Source organism: Protopterus annectens, chromosome 10.part0 (genome assembly GCF_019279795.1).
Source record: "Protopterus annectens isolate FY-2018-M chromosome 10.part0, PAN1.0, whole genome shotgun sequence".
NCBI lineage: Eukaryota > Metazoa > Chordata > Ceratodontiformes > Protopteridae > Protopterus > Protopterus annectens.
In genome coordinates this window covers 1449334275-1449357506 of record NC_056744.1, presented here as the reverse complement: position 1 = coordinate 1449357506, position 23232 = coordinate 1449334275, and the positions used below count along the sequence as shown (strand labels likewise).

General features: G+C 38.4%; 1 protein-coding gene across 6 annotated transcripts in view; it reads left to right on the top strand.

Moving 5' to 3' along the window:
* OSBPL9 (oxysterol binding protein like 9) overlaps nt 1-23232 on the top strand; it is a 2070592-nt gene that overhangs the window by 1902718 nt on the left and 144642 nt on the right. The window lies entirely within an intron of this gene.

Below are 23232 nucleotides of genomic sequence, written 5' to 3'. Positions count from 1 at the left end.
GTAAGCCAGTAGCAGTAGTGTTATGTATGTAGAAGTCATTTAGATAAATACTGTAACCAGGGTGTGGCAAACAGGGTGGCCACCCCAGCTGCAGGGTGTGAGGAAGACACAGTAAACAGTGCTAAAACAATAGCTGACGAAGGATGAGTGCAGGCACAGCTTCATTTACGAATTTAACAAACCGTGGCTGATAGTGTGGCTGCTTAAATGAAAGTGCTTAGTATTTTGGGGTGGTTAGTAACTCTAGCAAGGCACATGTTTTTTGTTTTTTTTTCCCTAATGTTGATTAATTTTTTTTTTTTTTTTTTGCTCTTTAACTACATACTTTTTTATGGTCTTCAGCTTTGAAAGACTTTATATACATAGCTCTCAACTTTCAATCTCCTAAATGAGGAACAACTGCCATTCACAATGTGGAACACCTTCTAACAGCTTACTAACAATTTCAACTAGGAAGGTCACAGGATGGTTAAAATGAACTACTTTATACTTACAAAATGTTCTTTTAATGAATTAACATGATTCAGTACTACTTACTATGGATATTGGTTAAAAAAATTCCTAACACTGAATGTGTTAGACCTTTTCATTGTGGAACTTTGAGGAACATGGACTTTTTAACACCCAAAATGAGGGCTGTTCTTCATAATGAGGTACACTTGAGAGGTATGTTTATGTAATGGATTAACGAGATTTTAAGAATAATGAGGGCATTTCAAGTAGAAGTTTTAGATGTGTGTATGTATATTATAAATATAAATATATATATGTAGGTTTACTATTGTTTTGTTGTTTTTCACTGTAAGCGAATTATCGTTTCATGAACTGTAAAAACGAAAATCCACTGCAGCGAACAACAAACATGTAGAACGCGGAAGCAGTGAATGTTCGAATTCGACATAATTCAAACATTCACCACACTTCCGCAAATGGAATTACTGTGCGTTGCACAGTAAAAACATGTTTTCAGGGGGGCAAGCCCCCCTGCTCTCCCAATGTGGGGGGGCTGTGGCCCCAAACCCCCTGTTACTTAGATATACAAACTCCGAGATCGCACTTTAGTGAGGGAAAGGATACATTTTCTGGTCCCACTATAGTGCGATCTGCATGAAAATATAGAAATACACAATTGCGAATGCTGTATTGCTTTAGCTGTTGTACATTTCTACATTTTTGCATTCGATCTTCCAATTCTACCAAATGGGTTGGTTCTGACTACTGTGAATCGCACAGCATCCGATAATCCGATATATATATATATATATATATATATATATATATATATATATATATATATATATATATATATATATATATATATATATATATATATATATATATATATATATATAAAAAATATATATATATATATATATATATATATATAGATATATGAATATGATGATATATGGAATGTATCAAAAATGTAATATTGTAGAAAACAGATAAAATTGATGACATATTTCTAGTTTATTTAGCCAGCCTGGTGATATAAAGAGATAAAGCTGTGACTATGAACCAGGCAACCTTGGTTTTGATTAGGAGCTCAGCTGACAGTAACAATGTGCAGTGCCTATCCTGGTGGGTGGTTTCCTAGCTGGCTATACCTGGTACTTCATTTTCCTGAATTAAAGCTCTCAAACACAAAAAAGAAGAAGCCAGTCCAGGAGGGAAGGGGGGATAGTGGCTGTCCAAACCAGTGACTGTATCTCCTGTCCCCTGCATGTGAAGGAGAGTTCATGCATGGATGTTGGCAGTCCTTGCAGTGTTGCATGTGTGCATGTCACCACTGGTGAGGGGTCAGGGCCATAACTGAAAAGCACATGCACCCCCGACGTCTGCCTGAATGACAGTTCTCCAGTACATGCTCTTACTCTGGTGGATTTTATGAAAATTCATCACTTTTAGGGATGAATGAGCCCATGTACAATTGGAGAGACTATGCATGGGAAAGCAGGGGGGATATTAAAAAAATAATCTGGTTTATTTGAACAGGGGAGATGTATTGAGGTGCTTTGTAACACAGTGGATTTTGACATATGTAATAAAATAAGATTTTAGCTTTGGTAACAAAGTTGGTCTGTTAGAGATAAGTATGATATAGGAAAGTAAAATGCATAAAAATATGTACGTGTGTGTATATATATATATATATATATATATATATATATATATATATATATATATATATATATATATATTTATGTGTGTGTATATATATATATATATATATATATATATATACATATAAATGTATATTGTTTTAAAACATGTTTTTTTTTTATAATAAAGTACCACTAAGCCATCTCTAGATGTGTAGAGTAGATTGATGAAGACTTGACTACAGCCCCAGGCAATCCATATTAATTTGGTGACATGAGTATCTGTTGATGATGTTGTGGGGAGGATGAGTGTAGGTGATTTGGAATCAACCACTGCCACAATCCTTAGGAGGGGCAACTATATATATAGGGGCAGTGCAAGGAGCATGTATGTAGTGTGTCAAATCATGCATGTGGTAGCCTTCATTCACAGAGGCACTGGAGTTTTCACTGTCATGAGGGAAGACTCAGCGGCCCCGCAGTGATGTTTCTGGCATGCCTCCTACACAGGGGAAGAGTTATGGCAATATCAGTAATCTGCACATTGCTGGAATGCTGATGGCACACCTGCAATTTTTTTTTTTCGATGACAAGATCTCATCTCACACTGTGTACACTAACATTCTTTCATTAATTCATTCATTCTCTGATTACCCATTTATTACAGTTCGGCATCAAATAGGAGCCAAAGCTATTATGGCACTCATTGGGTACAAGAAGGAGAAACTGAACAGTAAATCAGGTGTTCCCAACCTTTTTCATACCAAAGCACCCATGCATTATTACTTCACGTATGAATGTTATGATGATAAAAAGTACGAGTAAAAATATTTGGTTTTGTGACAGAATGTCAATTCTAGCTGTTTGTTAAATGTGGCATACCTGTAAACTACTTGAGGTACTGCTAGTGTTTACCTTTAGATGGATCTCAATGTACATAGTTACTTGCACTTTAATAACATCTGATTTGATTTAGTTTTTACAAATGCAACGTATCTCCACACATCTCCCTAAGCAGGCCAGAATATCTGATGGAGAAGCTTGCTGATTTTGCGGGAGATTGGTGTACTTTACTGAAAGAGTAGTTAGGCTGGTGGTCTTCCCTAGAAGCTGTTTGGTTTAGATATTGTGTGGTGTGTGTTTTAGAATGTTTTTCCAAGTGTTTGATCCATGTGTAATATACCTCTTTTTACTGGACTTCTGATGAATATTTCAAGTATGTTTTAAAGAAAGACAATGCTCAGTTAAGAAAACTGGTAAGCTAGGTTATACCCTACGTAAAATTAAAATGCAGTGTTTCTGAATTACTTTAAATTACATAATTCATTTTAACATTGAAACAGAGAGTTACAATTGCCAGTTTTATTTAAGAAGTAGAGAAGCTCCATCTGTCAGTAATACAAAGGGGTCAGCAATCAAGTTTGTTTTTAAGAAAGACGGTATCCCCTACCCACCTTACTAATACTTGCTAATCCAAACCCCAACACTACAGCTTACCTTAACGGTAACACTGCCACTATTCAGACAAATTCTCAGTGAAGTTATTGATAGGGTTCACAGATCACTAAAGTAAAATAATTTTTTTTTTCCTTTTGTGATCTGTTGTTCATTGTTTTAGGTTTTCGAGGTACTGATTGCTCTAAATGCTGAGATCAGTCATTGGTGATTCGGTCGATTAGTATTGCAATCAGTTGCCCTTGATGCAGATTATGATGTGTACTGGATCAAAAATAAATACTAGATCTGATGATGTCATTTTTGTTTCCCAGCAAATGGGTTCAGATCGGATCCTTGAATACGACTCAGCTGCTTTTTCCAGCTCGTGGAACATTGAAACTCACAAGCTCCTCCCTTACCAGTAATGCACTAGACTTCTAACATACCTCAGATCCTATTTGCTGCCTTTGCGTACGGACATGGTCACTGCAAGCAATTGGGTATTAATGTTTGTGAGTGTATTTCTTTATTTACTTGTTTCTTTAAAAACATGAAAACTACATATCCTCTTTTCTTTTTTACACTTTAGTAGTGTAATTCTCTGGTACAATAGTCAATAATAATTTTCCCTCTTTGTACTTCGGAGTAGATCCTTCAATTCCCATTGTTGGTGATGCTTTTTTCCGCTTTTCTCCTCCTATATCTTTCTTACTTTCTCTCTCTCTATACACACACACATATATATATATATATATATGGGTCTACTACTAATTACCGACACGACGATTCCCCGACGGAAAACTCCCCGACGCCAGATGACCGACATCACACAAACCCGACAACGCAAAACACCGAACACCATTACACCGACACACGGAACGTAAACAACACGCGACACTACATAGCATACACACTAGCCCTGACCCAAACCCTAACCCTAAGGTCCGACACTATCGCACACTTCACCTACCTGCACCCTAACCCTAACTCACTTAACCCACCCCTAGCCCAAGCTCCGACACTATCGCACACTTCACCTACCTGCACCCTAACGCTAACTCACTTAACCCACCCCTAGCCCAAGCTCCGACACTAATGCACACATCACCTACCTGCACCCTAACCCTAACTCACTTAACCCGTCCCTAAACTACAGTCCCTCACTAGCACACACTTACCTTACCCGAACCATACCTCCGACACGAACACACACTCACCTTTCCCACAGCCTAACCCGACATCCCACAATCTCGAGCACTTACCTGACCGCTCCTAACTCCGTCACCATCGCACACTTACCGCGTCGCGATCGCACATTCCCTTGTCGGTCTTTCCGCTGTCGGCAAATCACCCTGTCGGTACACTTACCTGTCGGTCATCTGGCGTCGGTGAGTTTTCCGTCGGGGAATCGTCGTTTTGGGCATTAGTAGTAGACCCATATATATATATATATATATATATATATATATATATATATATATATCCCTATCACAACACTGACACGCCACAAACCCGACACCCAAAACACCGACACCAAAAGACCGACAACTCACAAAACCGAACACTATAACACCGACACCCAAAACACAGACACACAAAACGTAAACTACACATTACACACAACTATACATGCACTAACCGTAACCCTAACCCTAAGGTCCGACACTACCGCACACTTACCCTACCCGCACCCTAACCCTAACTCACTTAACCCGCCACTAAACCTACAGTCTGTCACTATCGCACACTTACCCTACCCGCACCCTAACCCTAACTCACTTAACCCGCCACTAAACCTAATGTCCGTCACTATCACACACTTACCCTACCCGCACCCGAACCCTAACTCACTTAACCCGCCCTTAAATCTAAACTCCATCACTATCACACACTTACCTTACCCGCACCCTAAGTCCGACACTACCGCACACTCACCTTTTGCGCACCCTAACCCTAAATCCCTCACTATCTCACACTTACCTGTCCACTCCCTAACGCTAAATCCCTCACTATCGCACACTTACCGACTCGAGCTCACACGTTGCCCATGTCGGTGTTTCAGCTGTCGGGATTTCACCTTGTCCAATCATCTCTCTCGTCGGTCTTCTCGAGCCGGTCTTCTGAGCGTCGGTGTTTTGGCGTGTCGATCAAGTCAAGGGGACCCATATATATATATATATATATATATATATATATATATATATATATATATGGGTCTACTTTACATGGTCGACTTTTCAGAAAGTCGACTTTCATATGGCCGAGACCATATGATCTACTTTCGGAAAGCCGACCATGTAAAATAAATACACATAACGCAACTAGCACTTACCTTAAACTGTTAGCAGGGGGACTCCGCCCCCCCCACCCCCCGTAACTTTAATATACCAACTCCGAGATCACATGCAGTACGGAAGAGGGAAGATTTCCCATTCTGCACTGTATGGAGATAGCGGTTCCCCATGGTCGGCTTTTCAAAAGTCGATCATATGGTCATGGCCTTATGATGTTGACTTTCTGAAAAGTCGACCATGTGAAGGGGACCCATAGATAGATAGATATTATATATATATATATATATATATATATATATATAAATGCATAGATCTTTCTCTTTTAATATTTTTCCTTTGGCAAACCTTTTAGTTTCAAAATAAAATTCCACTTTCTGATGCACACGTTAAGTTTGTATATTGTTTAGGCCTGGCACATGCTTACGATATATGTAAAGCTTTCAATCCTAGAGCTGTAGTTTATTTGCAAGAATAAGTTGAGAGGATTGCTTCTGTCTAAATCTTCTGAAGCAGCATCTGGGGCTCAAACCCCCTTAAAATCTGAGAGAAAAGATGTTAAGAAGTGTTCCTTGGATCCTGTAAGTTCCTGGACTGCGGGCTTAGAACAGCCTTACAATATCTCCAAACCTTCGGATCCAAAGACAAAATGGGATATGTCACTACGGATCAAATTTCCTCTCTTCTGTAGAACAGGTCTCCCAAGCTGCATAACATTGCATAGCTGTTAGACATACCCCCAATGCACCACCTTCCTTACTCCATCACTGCATACCTGCTAAACTCAGACATACCCCATCCTATAGCATCTTCCACTCATTCCTCCAGAAGTCTGACTGAGGCTGATATGGACAGGATGATGAGGAAGTTCCTCTCGGTGCAAATTCAAATGGGGTTCTCCCAGCCTCCTACCCAAATGGATCCAGTGATCTTGGTGAGCACTACCTGCCTATACTGTCACCTTCTCTGATCCGACCATTGGTTTCATAGCAGTTGGATCCTAGGATCCTGGAGCTGTCTGCATCAGATCAGAAGATCATGGTATCTTTTAGTCACGTGGTGTCTCTGAGTGGACCAGCTCTGAGCACATCAGAGCCATAGCGTCGGTGCCAGACCTGGGGGTCTCAAGAGTCAATTCCAAGGTTGTCAGAGCCATCTCTGCCCCTCAGAGCTTTGGCATTGGACAGCTCAGCTCTGACTCCTTCCTTGAGTGGTTTGCCTTTGGTCAAAGGGAGCCAACAGTCCAAAAGCATGGCTCATCAGTGCTGTTGGTTTCTTTCTCTCCAACACATTCTGTTTTCAAGGTAGTAGAGAGAGCTTTTACTGACTCTAGAGAAAGGATGTTTCCACCCTCCTCAGCTCCTATTTCCCAGACCCAGTGTGGCTTGAGCCTCAACTTCCTGTGCCACAGGAACAGCCAGTCCAGTTAAGTCACCAGGATTCCAAGTAGGATATATTGATATCTTCTGATACTTCTTGAGAACATCCCACCAAAGAAGTCCTTGGGAAGAGGAGGTGCTAGAGGAAGCACTTAAATTTCCCTCAAGAGTCTGTCACAGAGGATACAGACTTTGATGAGGGGAAGGGTCCCCAAGATTACCACCTGATAGTCTCCTTTGGAGACAGTCAAGTAATTCTCAAGAAAAGAGGTGGTTGGTCTACCGACATCCCTTCTCAAGAGAAGTCAGTATTCCTGGAGGCATTTGGAGCTGGCCATTCTACCTCCTGGGTGGCTTCACCCACCAATGACCTCATTGATTTGATCTCTTAACAGGCATGGAAGGAGCCTGATTCCATTGAGCCAATCCCCAAGAGAACAGACATGATCCTGGCACCACCTGAGGACAGGGAATTCTGGTGCAAGGAAGTACCATTTTATGCCACAGTCATAGCAGCAGCCACAAAGAAGGAACTTGTAGAACAAAATTAATCTGTTCATCCCCCTAACAGGGAGTCTAGGGCACTGGCCAGATTCAGGAAATGTTGTATATGCTTCAGTGATTTTTGCAATTCCGTCATTGAATTGTTTGGAACACTTCACTGCACTGCAGAGGGATTTGATTTAATAACTTAGCAAATTCCTCTCTGGGACAGAGAGCTCAATTGCCTCACAGTTGGCTACCCTACAAACTCTTTCAAACTCATCCATGAGACTCATCTGCCACACAGCTGAAGGTACCTCACAGGTGGTGGGGTCAGGCATTTCCATTAGAAGGCATTCCTGGATGTGCTTCTGTGATTGAGGAGTTCAAGTCTTCCTTCATCACTGCTGCCTTTCACGGAAGTTCTTTATTTGGCCTCAAAGTTAAAGACACATTATGCAAGTGTGATCATGAAGGTAAAACTGTGTCTGCTGTGGACATATGTTTTTCATCCCCTCAAAGGACTTTTTCTAGGAATCAACGAGGCAGTTGAAAAATGTGGTTCTGAAAGTCCCAGGATTCCTTCAAATTTCCACATGGAGATAGATCCCCCAGGGGCAGAGGGAGGAATTCTAATGGAAGACACCACCCATGCAGCAGAGGTGGTATCTAGAACCAGGGATCTAGAGATACCTTCTCTGACAGATCCTACCAGCACTCCTCAAAGGAGGTTTCACTGTCCACCTCTGGAGTAATTCAGGGGTCATTTATCACTGCACCAGAGAGCCTGGCAAGGAATTACATTAAGTTTCACATGTGCAGAAAATTATTACCAGAGGTTATGCAATACCCTTTTCCTTCCCACCTCCTTTGACAGTGAACAAAATCCCTGATGTTCCACCTAATCAGAGGAAGCAGCAGCATTAGAAATAAACAAACTGCTAGAAAAAGTCATACAAGAGGTCTCTCCAGACCAGAGAGAGTCCTGAACTTAGTCAAGATTCTTTTTAGTGCCAAAGAAAACAGGGGAATTGAGACCAATTTTGGATCACAAGTATTCTGAACAAATCAGTCCAGTACACCAATTTACGGATGATCACGGTTCAGTCCATTCTGCCATTTCTGCACAGAGGTGATTGGATGTGCTCAATAGGTCTTCAGGATGCATTCTTCTTCTTCTTCTTTCTGTCATATCACAATAGCTACTCCAGAAGATACCTACAGTTCCAGCTGGGAAACGGTCATTATCAGTTCAGAGCTTTGCCCTTTGATCTCACCAGAGCCCCCAGGGTATTCACCAGATGTATGGCAGTAGCAGCAGCTCTCTTGAGGCTACAAGGGATTCTGGGTGTTTCCATATTTGGATGACTGGCTCATTAACTACTCTGACTAGGTGTCATCTGAGCAAAGCATGAGATTATGTACTCCAGTTATGCTGTCACCTGGGAATTTCCATCAACTAGAAGAAATCTCAACTCAAACCAACTCAAATGTTGGAGTCCGTCAGAGCCTTATTTAATATAGTATCTATGACAGCCTCCCTTCCTCTATCAGTGATTCAAGCCATTCAGTTCCAGGTCAAAAACATCATTCAGAGTTCTTCTTTTTCAGCTTGACTGATCCTTCAAGGATTGGGATTAATATCTGCTGTGATAGTTTTGGTCCCACTTGCAAGGTATCACATGAGAATTCTTCAGTGAACCCAAGCAAACTCAGTGGTCCATTCTTCACCAAACTTTATCCATTCAAATCAGGATAACTCAGGTCTGCAAGAATTACCTCGTTTGGCTGATCAGATAATGCAGGGTTGTCCCTTTATTCTCCTACATCCCAAGGCCATAGCTACCATGAATGCTTCCCAAATAGGGTGGGGGCATTTTTTGGGAAAGACAGTCCAAGGCACATGGTCCCCCAAAGAGGCCAGTACACACATCAGTGTTCTGCTAGCATTGCAGGCCTTCCAAGACACTCTCCCTTCCATTACTATTGCATTTCAGACGGACTGTGCCAGTGGTCTGGTACATCAGCAAACAAGAAGGAACCAAAACTTTCCCCCTGTGTCGAGAAGCGATGAGAGAGAGTGGCAGTGGGTGATGTTATCCATTTGGTTTCTGATAGCAATGTACATTCCGGGGAACTCCAGTGTGATGATAGACAAGGTAAAAGTCCAAGGACCAACGGTCGGGTAATGATAGCTCCACACAAAATGCTGCACGGCTCGAACAGGTGACAAAATTTTTATTGTCAATAACAAAACGACCAAAACGTATATCATACACTGTTTGGTCGTTTTGTTATTGACAATAAAATTTTTGTCACCTGTTCAAGCCGTGCAGCATTTTGTGTGGAGCTATCATTACCATACCGTTGGTCCTTGGATTTTTACCTTGTTGCTTGTTTTGTTCTGTTTTTTGCTGTGATAGCAGACAAGGTAAGCAGGTCCATTTTAATGCCTCACAAAGGGGTCACTCAACATAAAAGTTGCAGAAAAGATCTTCCACCAATGAGGCCAACCTTGTTGCAACCTCTTTGCATGCCCCTTAGCAGCAAGTGCAGCAGGTTTTTTGACTTGATCCCTGCACCGGGAAAGTCACTGAGGGGCATTCTTCTCCACGACCCCCCCCCCCCAATTGGTTTCCTCTATGCCTATCCTCCAGTACCACTAATCCTCCAATTTCTTCAGAAAGCATCTAGATTGAAGAGCACAATTATCCTTATTGACCCTTACTAGCCTCATCAGATTTGTTTTCCTTTTCTTTGGCCTCATCTGCTTCACCTGCCATGGATTCTGGATCAAATTCCAGACATTCTGTCTCACCCAACAGACATGATACACCCAGGCATTTTAGGCCTAAAGTTGAACACATGGTTTCTCCAATTCCTTTGATAGCTAGACAGCTCAGGCTCTCCTCCCCTGTCATCCACATTCTTTTGTCATCCCATAAAGCTTCTGCTAGGAAAATTTACAAGAGTAAATGGAAAGGTTTGTGTTTTGGGCACAGCAAAAAGACATTGATCCCTTTTCTGCACGAGTACCTAAAGTTCTAGAATTTTTAGCTACAGTTTTTAATAAAGGTGCTAGTTCTTCATCTGGTAAAGTACAACTAGCTGACATTTCTAATTTTCACATAGGAGTAAATAATTCATCTTTAGCCTCTTCCAAACTTTGTAAAGCCTTTATAAGGGGAGCCTTTCTTCTTAGAACCCCTTTTAAGGGTCCTGCTCCCCCATGGGATTTAAATATTGTTTTACAATCATTGACTCATTTCCCTTTTGAAACGCCAGCTAAGTGCGAACTAAAATGTTTAAACCGGAAGACCATCTTCTTAGTGGCCATTACGTCTGCTATTAGAGTCTCAGAACTTCAAGCCCTGTCTTCTAAGCCTCCTTACGAACCCACTCATCATTTCTCCTTAAGGTGGTGTCAGAATCTAGTATCAGTCAAACTGTCATCCTTCCAGTTTCTTTCCAAGTTTGTCAAACAGAGGAGAGTATATGTTGCACCTGTTGGATGTTCAGACAGTTAGGTTTTTAAATACATAGAACAAAATATTTCAGGAAATCATATCAATTTGGTCTCCTTTTCTGATTCAAAATTGGGCAAACCAGTTACTAAAGTAATATTATCCAAACAGTTAACTGATTGTATTTCCTTTGTTTGCAAAAAATCTGGTTTGTCTTTATCAAAACCACTAAAATCATATTCCACCAGATCTGTGGCAACAATGTCTGTTTTTGTCTAGATATTCCTTAGATGATATTTGTACAGCTGCCACTTGGGCTAATCCTCGTATCTTTATTGCTCATTACAAATTGGATCTGATCTCTAGGGGGAAGAGCAGCCTTCAGCCCAGCAGTGCTCAGGAATATCCTTTCTTAGAGTCCTCCCAGGAATTAGGCAGCTGGGGACAGTGTCCCATTTGTTAAGAAATGAATGAAAATGACAACATCAGATAAATGTATGTACTTGCCATAAAGTTTCATCTGTGTTGTCCATTTTCATTGTTCCTCATCTGCCCTCCCTACAACCACCTAACAAATTTGACTTCTGGAAGGATTAGAAGATGCTGATGGAACCAATATTCCTTTATTTCAGCTTTAGATACTGTTAGCTCATCTTCCTTTATGTTATACATGTCTAATAGGCAGCAGTCAAGATATGAGTTATGTTAGGAGTCTAGTGCATTATGGGTAAGGGAGGAATTCCAGAGTTTGTGTTCCCCGAGCTGGAAAAAGTGTCAGAGTCAGATCCAAGGGTCAGATCCAAACCCATTTGTTGAGGAAGAATGAAAATGGATAACGTAGATCAAACATTATGGTGAGTACTTAACTTTTTTTTTGATTGACCACTGTCATATGACTGGTATGTGCCTGTTTAGAGCAGATTGGTTTCTCTGTGCTTGTCAGTACAAAGTAAAGCACTAATATTACCCATCCAAATTACACCTGATTAAAATGGTGGGCCTGAAAAAAGTGCAGGGCATTATTGTGTAATACCAGCAGGTCCAGCTGATTGACATGAGCTGAGCAACAGTGCAGTAATGGTGTACTCGGATCATTGTGTTGCAGTTCATTTCATGCTAGCACTATAGCGTCGAAAAAATCTGAAAAAGCCACAAGGATGTATGAGCATCGATATGCTATCAAGAAAAAGCTTTCCAACAGTGCTCTGCCCAAGCACATCTTGGTTTGTCTTTTTACCAGTTTATCTTCCATGTTCTACAGGTGGACCACTTGAGTACCCTGAGAGGAGACTTTAGCTCTTGTTTTGGAATTGAGTGAATCTGATAAATGTGAATTAATGTTTGTAAAGCCCCAGGAAAGAATGAAAACACATCTGTGAAAAGCATCCTGAACCAAAGAAAAACTTATTAATCATTATAAATACTACAGCAGTAATCGAAGTCTTTCATCTTTTATTGGGAACCTGACTGTGTTTGTGCATTCCTTTTGTGCCATGTTTATGTAAGCATCACAGCTCCCCTTCTTACATTTTTTCACATAATGGAGATTAACAGCCTTTTTCCCCATGCTTTGTATGCTTACCATGTCATTTTTGTTCCTTGTTCCAGTCTTAACCAAGCGCACAAGCCTTCTGTCTGGTTAAATCAGTATAACTGTAAGTTTATTCTTTCATACCTGGGATAGAACATTACAGTCAGTGCAACTTGTACTCCTTCCCAGTCTCTGACATTCAGGGATTTCTGCTAGACTCTACCATTCCTTGAGCCTTCTTGACTTCCCTACAAAGGGAAAGAAAGCAGAAATGGAGGAGGATGCTGGAATTCCTTTGACCATATATAGGATGCTGTAAATCCAGTGTCCATGTAGGTGTCAACAGCCATGGTAGGCACTTTATTATCAAAGTGCAGATGCAATACCAAAGGGTAATGATTTGATCTGGAAGCAAAAGCTAATGCCTTCTGTGAGTGGGATGAACGAAAATATGACAAACATCATCTTTGCATCTTACACAGACCTAATCTTTTTGCAGAGGTAGAAAGATGTTGCATGTAGAGCATTTTAACTTCTTGCACTGAGTGTGTGTGTGTGTGTGTGTGTGTGTGTGTGTGTGTGTGTGTGTGTGTGTGTGTGTGTGTGTTGAAGCTGGAGATCCTAAATTAGACAAAGTTCCCTTGATTTCTTAGTTTCAAATAAGAAGCTGGAGAAAAGCTCCCCTCTCTTACATGAGGAAATTGGTCTGATAGCATAACATGTTTGTGTAACAGACTGCACTCCTCTTCTAACACTGAAAAATAAGGTGGGAAGACTGGAGAAGAAAGGAAAATGTGGAGGGTGAGGAAGATAATTGTGGAAATGCAAAGAAAATAATTTCCCTCTGTTAGCTTTCAAGGCCCTCCTCAGTGGTCTTTTGATCCAGAAAGTAAAGTTTAGAGTTTAGGAGAGGCTGACTGCTTAACCATAGGAGATTGTCAGAGTTTACATGGCTGTGCCTGGAAACTGCCTTGGCACCACAACTTGGGCTTTGAAGGACTGCTTCCTTGTTTTAGATCCTTTCTTGGAATATCTAGCTAGTGATGTAATTGTCATGCACATGTGGCAAAGCCACTAAACCTGTTGAACTCACTCCTTTATTTATTTGCACTCTGTGGACCAGGTTAGGCCCACTAGGCCAGCGTCATGTTTTTTGAAGAGACTCAAGGTGGTAGTCATACTTACTGGGGGAAATTTGGCCAGGGCACCAGGGAGCTTCTCAGTCATTTCAGTAAGTGCTGTGGGATCTTTTACATCCACCTGAGCTACCACCAACTCTGGCAGATATAGGACCTCTGTTTAATGTCTCATCCAAAGGATGACACACACAATGTCCATGTGGCAATAAACATTTTTTGTCAAGCCAGCCAGGACACAAGTAAGCTGTTGACATGCAGCCCAAAGTACTGGTTTGAGTTTCCAAAGCTCCTTAGAAAATAGGTAATCCCCTGTCTCCAAGAAACAACAATAGGACTGAAGGGCATAAAGTCGTGCCTGACTTTGATGAAAGACTCTAAATGTGTGACCATTAAAACTGGTGTTGATAAAAAAATCTCTTCTTGTAGGCCATATGAGCAGCTAAATGGGAAAATGTGTTGCTTCCAAGTAGTTATGTATAGCTACCCACATGGCAAGCATAGACACTTTCTCAGAAAGCAGAGAGGCATGTCTGACTGACAACACATTCATCAACAAGAACATCACTGCCTTCATTCTTGAAATTTTGGACAGAGGCAGGTTTATTGGAACAGTTTGGCATATTAGCATAAGAAACAATGTCATTATGTAGTATCATTAACAGTAGTATGACACTTACAAGATGGCTACACTGATTCACAACTTGAGTTCATCTCTCCCATTGTGAAAAGAGAAACTCAGAAGAGATGCAATGGATTTGTCTTTTTGGATAAATTTCAGTAACTGTACTCCCTTGATGCCAACAAAACGAAATTCAGAGAACCTGAAAGGAAATTGATCACAAAAGGTGAAGAGAAAGCACTGGCTGGGAAGAATCCTGCAGCTCTTCAGTCAAAAGCAGTTTAACCTCTAGCTTTGTTCCAAGATATGACTTCCAGTAATCTAGAGGGAAAAAAGTTAAATGTGCTCAGAGCTGATTAGAGTAAATGAAACACTGAAGGAGTATATCAGCTGAATGAAGAAAATGCTGGAAACAATGGAAGCAGCAAGAGCAGATAAAACTGAAAAAAAATACAGGTCAAAATGAAGAAAAGACTGGCCGATTATGAGACTGCTCAAGAAGAGATGTTAAAAAACAAAGATAGAATTAAAGAGTACAGCTCATGTAGGGGAAACTTGAGATTTTCACTGTGCCAGAGAAACTGGAAGGAGCAGACTGTATTAATTTTACGTAAACATGTAATCAACTAGACTGGCATTTCACAGCAGGAATTGTTAATTGAAAAGGCATGTTGTGTGTATCCCCCAAATCTGGCCATAAGAAAGCAACCCTGACCCTTTAATAGTAAAGATGTCATTTTACTAGCAGAAAGAGTTGATTCCGAGAAAACTGTGACAGAAAGTCAAAGTACTAAAAGTGGGAGACAGTAGAGTGTTTGTGGAAAATGATTACTCACTGTACACCAGACAGAAGAGGAGTACATTTATTCCAGGGATCATGGAATGTTGAGAAGCAGGTGTAAGATTCAAACTGCTTTATCCTGCTATTCTCAGAATATTTTTTTTTCTTGGAGGGTCAAAATCATTTTTTGATGCAGAATATGCTAAAGAGGAAATACAAAAGTTTATCTAACAAAAGTGAGCTATCAAACAGAAGATGATTCTATTTCTTACACTTCTGATAATAGCGCCCATAAACAGACTATGCCATTGAAACCTTTTCCAGTGTTCCAAAGACAGCAAAAAGCGCAAGAGTTGACTAGAGGTACCCGGAGTATGTTGGAATTGATCCAGAAACTGAATTTGGGAGTTGGAGATCAACAAGAAGAAAACCAGCAACTCGGAAATTGATGAATAAATGTGGGACTACAAAGCATAAGTTACATTTGTGACATACAACTGAACAAGAAAACCTGGACATATTGGACTTAAAAACATTAAGAAGGGGGGGAGTAAGGAAAGAGATAACTGTAAGTAAAACAAAATGTTGTTAATATTTTTTAGTAATTGACATATACTGAGTGTTATAAAGTATAAATTCCAATAGTTTTGTGTGTAATAGGGATACTAAAGTAAACAGATGACCCATTTTTTCTTCCTTTTTTTCTTGTTCAGTTTTAGGAAATGTAGGCACTGCAATGTAGAAAGAAGAAAGCCTGGACAAAAAAAAGCATGATATGCTTTTTCATACTTTTGTATTGGGAAATGACTGGATTAAGGCTCTTGGCTTGATCTAATAGGTTTTAAGAGGAAGCAAATAGAAGAATATAATGAATTTTTCCTGTAGCAAATAAATGTTCACAGTGCAACATGAAAAGCTTGTAGTGGAAGGCAAATGTGTAGCTGGTTCTCATGTTTCTATGGAAAAATTATTATAAGGGGGCAATAAAACAGAATATTTCTTCTTTCAGTGGCTAGGAAATTATCTGTTCTAAAAGCATTCGAGTTATTTTCTATATCTGGGAGATGAATAAAGGCAAGACAAAAAAATGACAGTACTTAGTGGAAGTAGGAGCATGGACTATATCATGCAGCTTAGCATAGATAACTTTCATTATAGGTTAATTCAAACCTGTGAATGTGGCTGTCAATCCGGGGCAATTGTTAAACTTCATTGTTTGAAAATGTACATAGTTTTCTGTGTTGTTATTAAGTTCATAGTTTCTGGTGATGTGTTGATTTTTGTTTGAGGATTTTCATTAAAACAAAAAGTCTTGTAATATGTGACATATGTTCAAATGGATATGACAAGAAGCAACTGTATAAAAGCTCATCCTGCCAAACATTAGTGTATGCATATAAGACAAAAGGTGAATCTAGACACTTTATAAAACCTGTTAACAAGTTATCACTCCCACCTGTTAGGGATATCATCATGACAACACTTTTCATATTGTTTCTAAATGTGAACGGCCTCATGGACATGCACAAAAAGAAAAGAGTACTGAACTGTATTAAAAATGTAGAGTGCAAATAGGTATATTTGGAAATACTAAATCATGAAGATAGCACCCAGAAAGGAGGAAAAAATGCAGTCCATGGCCAGATAATAATAAGACCACTTCTTTAATCCATACAACACATAAACACTTAACAGTCACCACGTTTTCATCTTTAATATACATACTTCATCAGATGCAATGCATCCCATATGCTCCCTCATTTATATAGTCCCATCAGTTTAAAAATCCATTAAACATAATTAATCATTAACACTTCATAGAACAATTCCCAAGTCTTTCCTTAGTCATTAAAAATGTTTTAATATTTTAATACTTCATGTTGTAAGGGTTCCCTCCATTGACCAAATGTATTCATTACACCCAAATTCTTTAATCCAGAATTTTATGTACTAACTTTACCAGTACTGTTTTAATAACATATTAAAGTATTAATAAAATACTAATAAGTTAGTACAATAACTCAACAATCTTAAATCACAGTTTTGCTGCTGTCATTTTTAATAGGGAGGCTATGGAGATATTCTCATTTAATCCAGGGGCTCTGTTAGCTTGTAGTGTTTTTTGCCACCACAATTCCCTATATTCAATTATTTCCTCCCATAGCCCCCCCTTACATCATTTTTAACTTCTTCTAAAACAAAGAATGTAAATCGAGCATTCGTACAGTATTTTCTTTGTTTAAATAGAGCATTATTTTCTTTTTGTTTGGATGTCAATGGTATTCGTAAATTCTTTTTCTCAGTGTACGTTCTGTCTTCCCCACATAGAAGGATTGACGTTCTTCACATGTCACTAAATACACTAACCCATAGGAATGACATTTCGAAAACTCTTCCTTCTATCCATCTGTTCCTACTAGCCAAAACATTTTTTTCTTTATTTCTTATATATCCACATTGTGAAAAGTAACCGCATTTAAAGGTCCCTTTCTTTTTTATAGGCATATTATTTCCAGAAAGTCTTTTAAATTTTGTGCTTTCTTGTATATAGCTTTGCCAGATTCTTTCGGAGTGTCTCTTAAGTCTGCTAAACTTATAAATCTTTCCCATTCCTTTTGAATGATGTTTGTAACTAACTTTGCACTTCTGTTGTACTCCATTATAAATGCATTAACAAAGTTTGTTTTCCTGACTGTTGTCATTTTCTGTGTTTTCTGTTCTGAGGGATTCTCCTAAAATGGGTCTAAATCTTTCTTTTCTACCTCTTAAGTTCTTTCTTAACATCCTGAATCATTTTTACAGGGTACCCCATCTCTTTAATCAGACCTTCCAGAAACGTACATTCTTCTTCAAAATCTATTTCTGTAGAGGTCATCCTACTTGCATGTACATATTGACCTTTAATAAAAATTCTTTTATAATGGAATGGATGTGCACTTTCGAAGTAGAGAGAGAAATTTGAGAATGTGTCCTTCCTATAAATCTTGGAGTTAAAACTGTTGTTCATTGTATATATTTCTAAATCCAAGTAGTGGAATTTTTCATACAAATAGTTGTAACTAAATTGTAAAAAGTTGGTCATATTTCCCAGAAAAGTGATAAATTCCTCTAACTTTTCTAAAGAGGCAGTCCATAAGATACATATATCATCCAGGAACCTCCTATATACTGTAACACATAGCAGTCAGCATACTCAGAATAAAGGACATGTTTTTCTTCCCATTTTGACAGTATTAAATTTGCATATGTAGGGGCACATGCGGCACCCATAGCTACTCCCTGAGTCTGTTGGAAGAATTCCCCTTTAAAGTGTATGTAGTTATACTTTAGTATTACATCCATTAAATGTAAACTATTATCATCAAGTATAGCCTTCTCTAACAACTCCATGCCTTCAGTGTGGGGAATGCTCGTAAATAAGTCTGCTACATCCACTTTAACAAAGATTATTTTGTCATTGTACAACTCTTGCTTAATCTCCCTTAAAAAGTCCCATGAATCCCTCAAAATGTTGCCCTTTTTGAACTATAACTTTTTTAATTTCATATCAACATATTTTGCTAAACATGGTGTCATAGATCCTTCAGCGGCCACTATCGGTCTTAATGGAGGGTCTGTTTCATTTTTATGGACGTTGGGGGTACCGAACATAGAAGGGATTCATGATTTCTCAATTTTTAAATAATTGTAGGTGTTCTGATCTGTCGCTTCCATTAACATATCATTTAAAGCCATGTCAGTTTTCTTATGTGAGATGTTGATTTTCTTCATGGATACTGTGGTGTTATATGTTTGTGTCACTCAGGATATTCATTTTTCCTTCGTATGTTATAATGTCCATTATGACTATCCCCCCACCCTTGTCAGGCTTCATAACCCTAATGTCCTTGTTGTCTCTTAATTCAGCTAAAATTATTTTCTCTTCACTTGTCAAGTTGGGTTTATACCTAACTTTCAAAAATGCTTTTCTCATTTCATTGTCTACAATGCCTTTAAATTTTTTTAGCTGTGGATGTAGTGGAGGGTTAAATATACTCTTCTTTTTTAAGTTAGTTTCATTTGTCTCAGCTTGTTGTGGCAGTATTAATCGTAAATTCATTTTTCTCACAAACATTTTTAAATCCAGAATCATTCTAGTAAGATCGATCTTTTCCTGTGGAACAAATTTCAAGCTTTTAGAAAGTAAACTAAAATGTTCCCTGACCAATTCAATAGTACTGAAACTGTAGATACTAAAGTTGTTCATAGTGTACCTGTAATTGTTTTTACTAAGCACTTGCACATAGTTCACAACATTAGTATGAAAAGCGCCATCTAAAATTAGTATCTCCCTCTCCATTATCCTCCCCCCTGCAGTAAAAATTTTGTTGATTTTTGGGGGTATTTTATTTTTTAATCTTTCTGTTCTTAGAACGAATAGGTATTCTGAAAGGTCATTAATGTCACCAATATTCTCATTGTTCTGTTCATTTTTGCTAGAATGGTGTTCTTCGTGTCTATTATTGTTCTGCATGTTACTTTCATCATATCTTTTAAAGTTTTTTTTGGCTTAGGATAACTCCTATTCTCTCTATTTATTGACATCCCTTTCCATTTTTTTTAAATTCCTGTTAATCTGTTCCTCACATTCATCATCTATACATTTTCTTAAGCTATAGTTCTATGTTCACTATGAACAACTTTAGTGTCCACAATTTCAGTAATATTGAATTGGTCAGGGAACATTTTTGTTTACTTTCTAAAGGCTTGAAATTTGTTTCTCAGAAAAAGGGTGATCTTACTAGAATGATTCTGGATTTAAAAATGTTTGAGTACATTGGGTCACTGGAGGGAGACTTACAACATGAATATGAAAATAATTAAATTAAAATAATTTTGTTCACACAGAAAAAACTTATAAATTATAACAATTGGTATAAATATCTGGGTTTGCGTAAACTGTTAATGTGGTTTTATCAATGTTATCTACTTTTGTATATGTTTTTTACGGTTCCCTATCAGAAGCCTGGAACACTATAAGCCTGAAAATCAAAATCCTGAAACCAAAAGCCTGAAAATTAAAAATCCCGAAACTCAAAATCCTGAAAACACAAAATGGACATACTGACGTCATTGTGGCTTTGCTATTGTTAGCCCTGTGGTGTTAGGTCATGCGTTGGGTTCAGGTAAGTGTGCGGTTGGTTTTATGTTAGGGTTAGGGGCGGTTTAAGTGAGTTAGGGTTAGGGCGCAGATTAGGCATGTATGCAATAGTGACAAATATTGGGGTTAGGGGCGGTTTAAGTGAGTTAGGGTTAGGGCGTGGGTCAGGTGAGTGTGCGATAGTGACGGACCTTAAGGTTAGGGTTAGGGTCAGGGTCAGTTGGTAGATATTAGTGTCTTTATAGTGACATATTAGCATTATTTGTGTTTTCAGGATTTTGGGTTTTCGGGATTTTGAATTTTCAGGCTTTTGGTTTCAGGATTTTGATTTTCAGGCTTATAGTGTTTCAGGCTTCTGATAGGGAACCATTTTTTACACATTTTTATAAGTATTAAATATTCAAAAATTGTTCTATGAAGTGTTAATGATTATGTTTAATAGATTTTAAATTGGTGGGACTATATAAATTAGGGGGTATATGGGATACAGTTCATCTGATGAAGTCTGTATAATGAAAACCAAAACACTGTGATTGTTTAAGCGTTTATGTGTTGTATGGATTAAAGAAATGGTCTTATTATTATCTGGCCATGGACTGCATTTTTTCTCCTTTCTGGGTGCTGTCTTCACAATTTGGTTGTTGGTTTCGGCACCTTTTTCTTTGGTTACGGATTTATATGTTTGGAAATAACTGAGCATGTGAATTTGATAAAGAAAGGATTTCCAGATGGTTATGCAGTGGAATATCTAGGACAAAGGAAAAGGGGAGTACTTATATTAATTGCTAGAGGAGCTCCAGTAGTGATAGAAGAGGGGGAAAAGATAATAATGGTAGAGTTGTAGTACTAAGGGGCTACTGGCAAAGGAAGAGGATTACACTGGCATGTATTTATACTTTAAAACTGCTACAATGGGGCTTAAGTAAATTCTGGGTGAAATAATCAGTTTTCAGCAGGGAATAGTGTAATACTGAGGCTATATCTGGTGGGCCCTAGAAGGGAAATATAAGAAATTAATTTTCAAGAAATTTATGGAAATAGTTGGAATGAAAAAGTAGGAGTTAGGAGATGATTTACATATTATTGCCCAAGGTACACAAACAAGGCTAGGCTACACAGAAATTGTACTTTACAGGAACATGTGCATTTAATTGAAAGTTTTTATACACATACAGTAACTATTTCAGATCACTCTACAATGATAACTTATAAATGCAGGATAATGAAGTAAAAATGAGGCACTGGCACTTCCCACCTATTTGTTAAAAAAAGAGGAATTTAATGGATGGTTAGTGGAAATTATTAGGAGTTATTAGGGGAGATAGAAATTTCTTCTGAAAATATAGCTAGGGAGTGAGATAAATGTAAAGTGGAGTTTAAAGTTAGGGTGGAAATAAAATGAGTTAAGGTTAAGAAATAAAAATAAGTATTTAGTGGGACTGACAATGGTTAATGCATTGCAGAATAGGGGGAATTGTACAGAACAGTAAGAGGCATAACTGCAGCCTACTAAAGAGAAATTAAGGGACAACCTTGATAATGTGCATGAGTTTAGAAAGACTGCTGTTAAGCAGCTGCTTTTTGATAATTACTGCAGAACATAAAAGCTTTTAAAACAATGGCTCAGGCAACAGAAAGCAGAAAGGGTTGTTGTCAAGCTTAGGGAGCCTGCGACAAGGAAAATAATCAGAGATTGTGTAGTGGTATTAGAAATATTTTGGATATTTTCCTGAAAATCTTTATAAAACAGAGAAATGTGCAAGTCAAAAAAAAGAACAAATGGAAATGTTTATGGAATAATTAAATATGCCAAGGGTAGAGGTAGAAGAGGCTCAGTTACTAATTGTTTAGGAAAGGAGCAGATGAGATAAAAATTGTGATGTATAACCAATCTATAAGAAAGTCCCAAGAATAAATGGTATTCCTGTGAAAGTTTGGAAGCTGTGACAGAGGAAGGTGATAAAGATCTTGAGGATTTTGTTTAACAGTACTTTAAAAGGAGAAGCACCAACATCGTGGGAGAGAGATGGTGGCTGTAATACCTAAAGGTAAAGGCCCATCAAATCCAGCTTCATATGCGCCCATTTTGATTCTAAACCATGACTATAAAGTGTTTGTAGTGGCTAAAAGAATGACAAAGGTGATGTCAGAATTGGTAGATATGGAGCAGTGTAGTTTTGTGGAGGGGAGGCAAATGTTTGTCAGCATGTTATAACAGAACATTGATGATCCAGAGGGAAGCAGAAGGTAAGAAAATACCACTGTCATTGGTTGGTCTTGATGCAAGGAAAACATTTGACAGACTAAGATTGAATTTTGAGTAGGACAGGAGAAGCATTTGCATTCCTTGATAAAATTATAAGGTTGATTAGGAGGATATATCAGGGATCAGATTTGAAAATTTAAAGGGGGGGGTCCTGTCTGATGAGTGCTATTTGAGCAGAGAAACCAGGTGGGGTGTCCTGTTTCCCCTTTATTTGCATGATATTTAGAACCATTGGCAAAAGATAAGTATCCCTAAATGTGAACAAGTACCTTTTCATTCCTTATACCTCCTTACTCAACCTTCCTCACTCACTTCCTTACTGCTCTCAAATTGTCTTCCCTGACTTTCTACCATAACCCTGTTTTTTTTTCCTCATTTCATATTGCAATTCCAATTTTTATTAGATTAACTTTTAATTTCTCTATAATCTGTTTACATTTTTCTAAATATTAAATGATTTCCATATATCTTGCATCAATTCTTAACCAATGGTTTTATATTATATCTAATTTGTTATAATTATTTAAACTGCAGATGTTTTTGTTTTATTTTTAATATTGTGAAATTATTGTTCTTAACTTGTTTTGTAATAATTTGGAG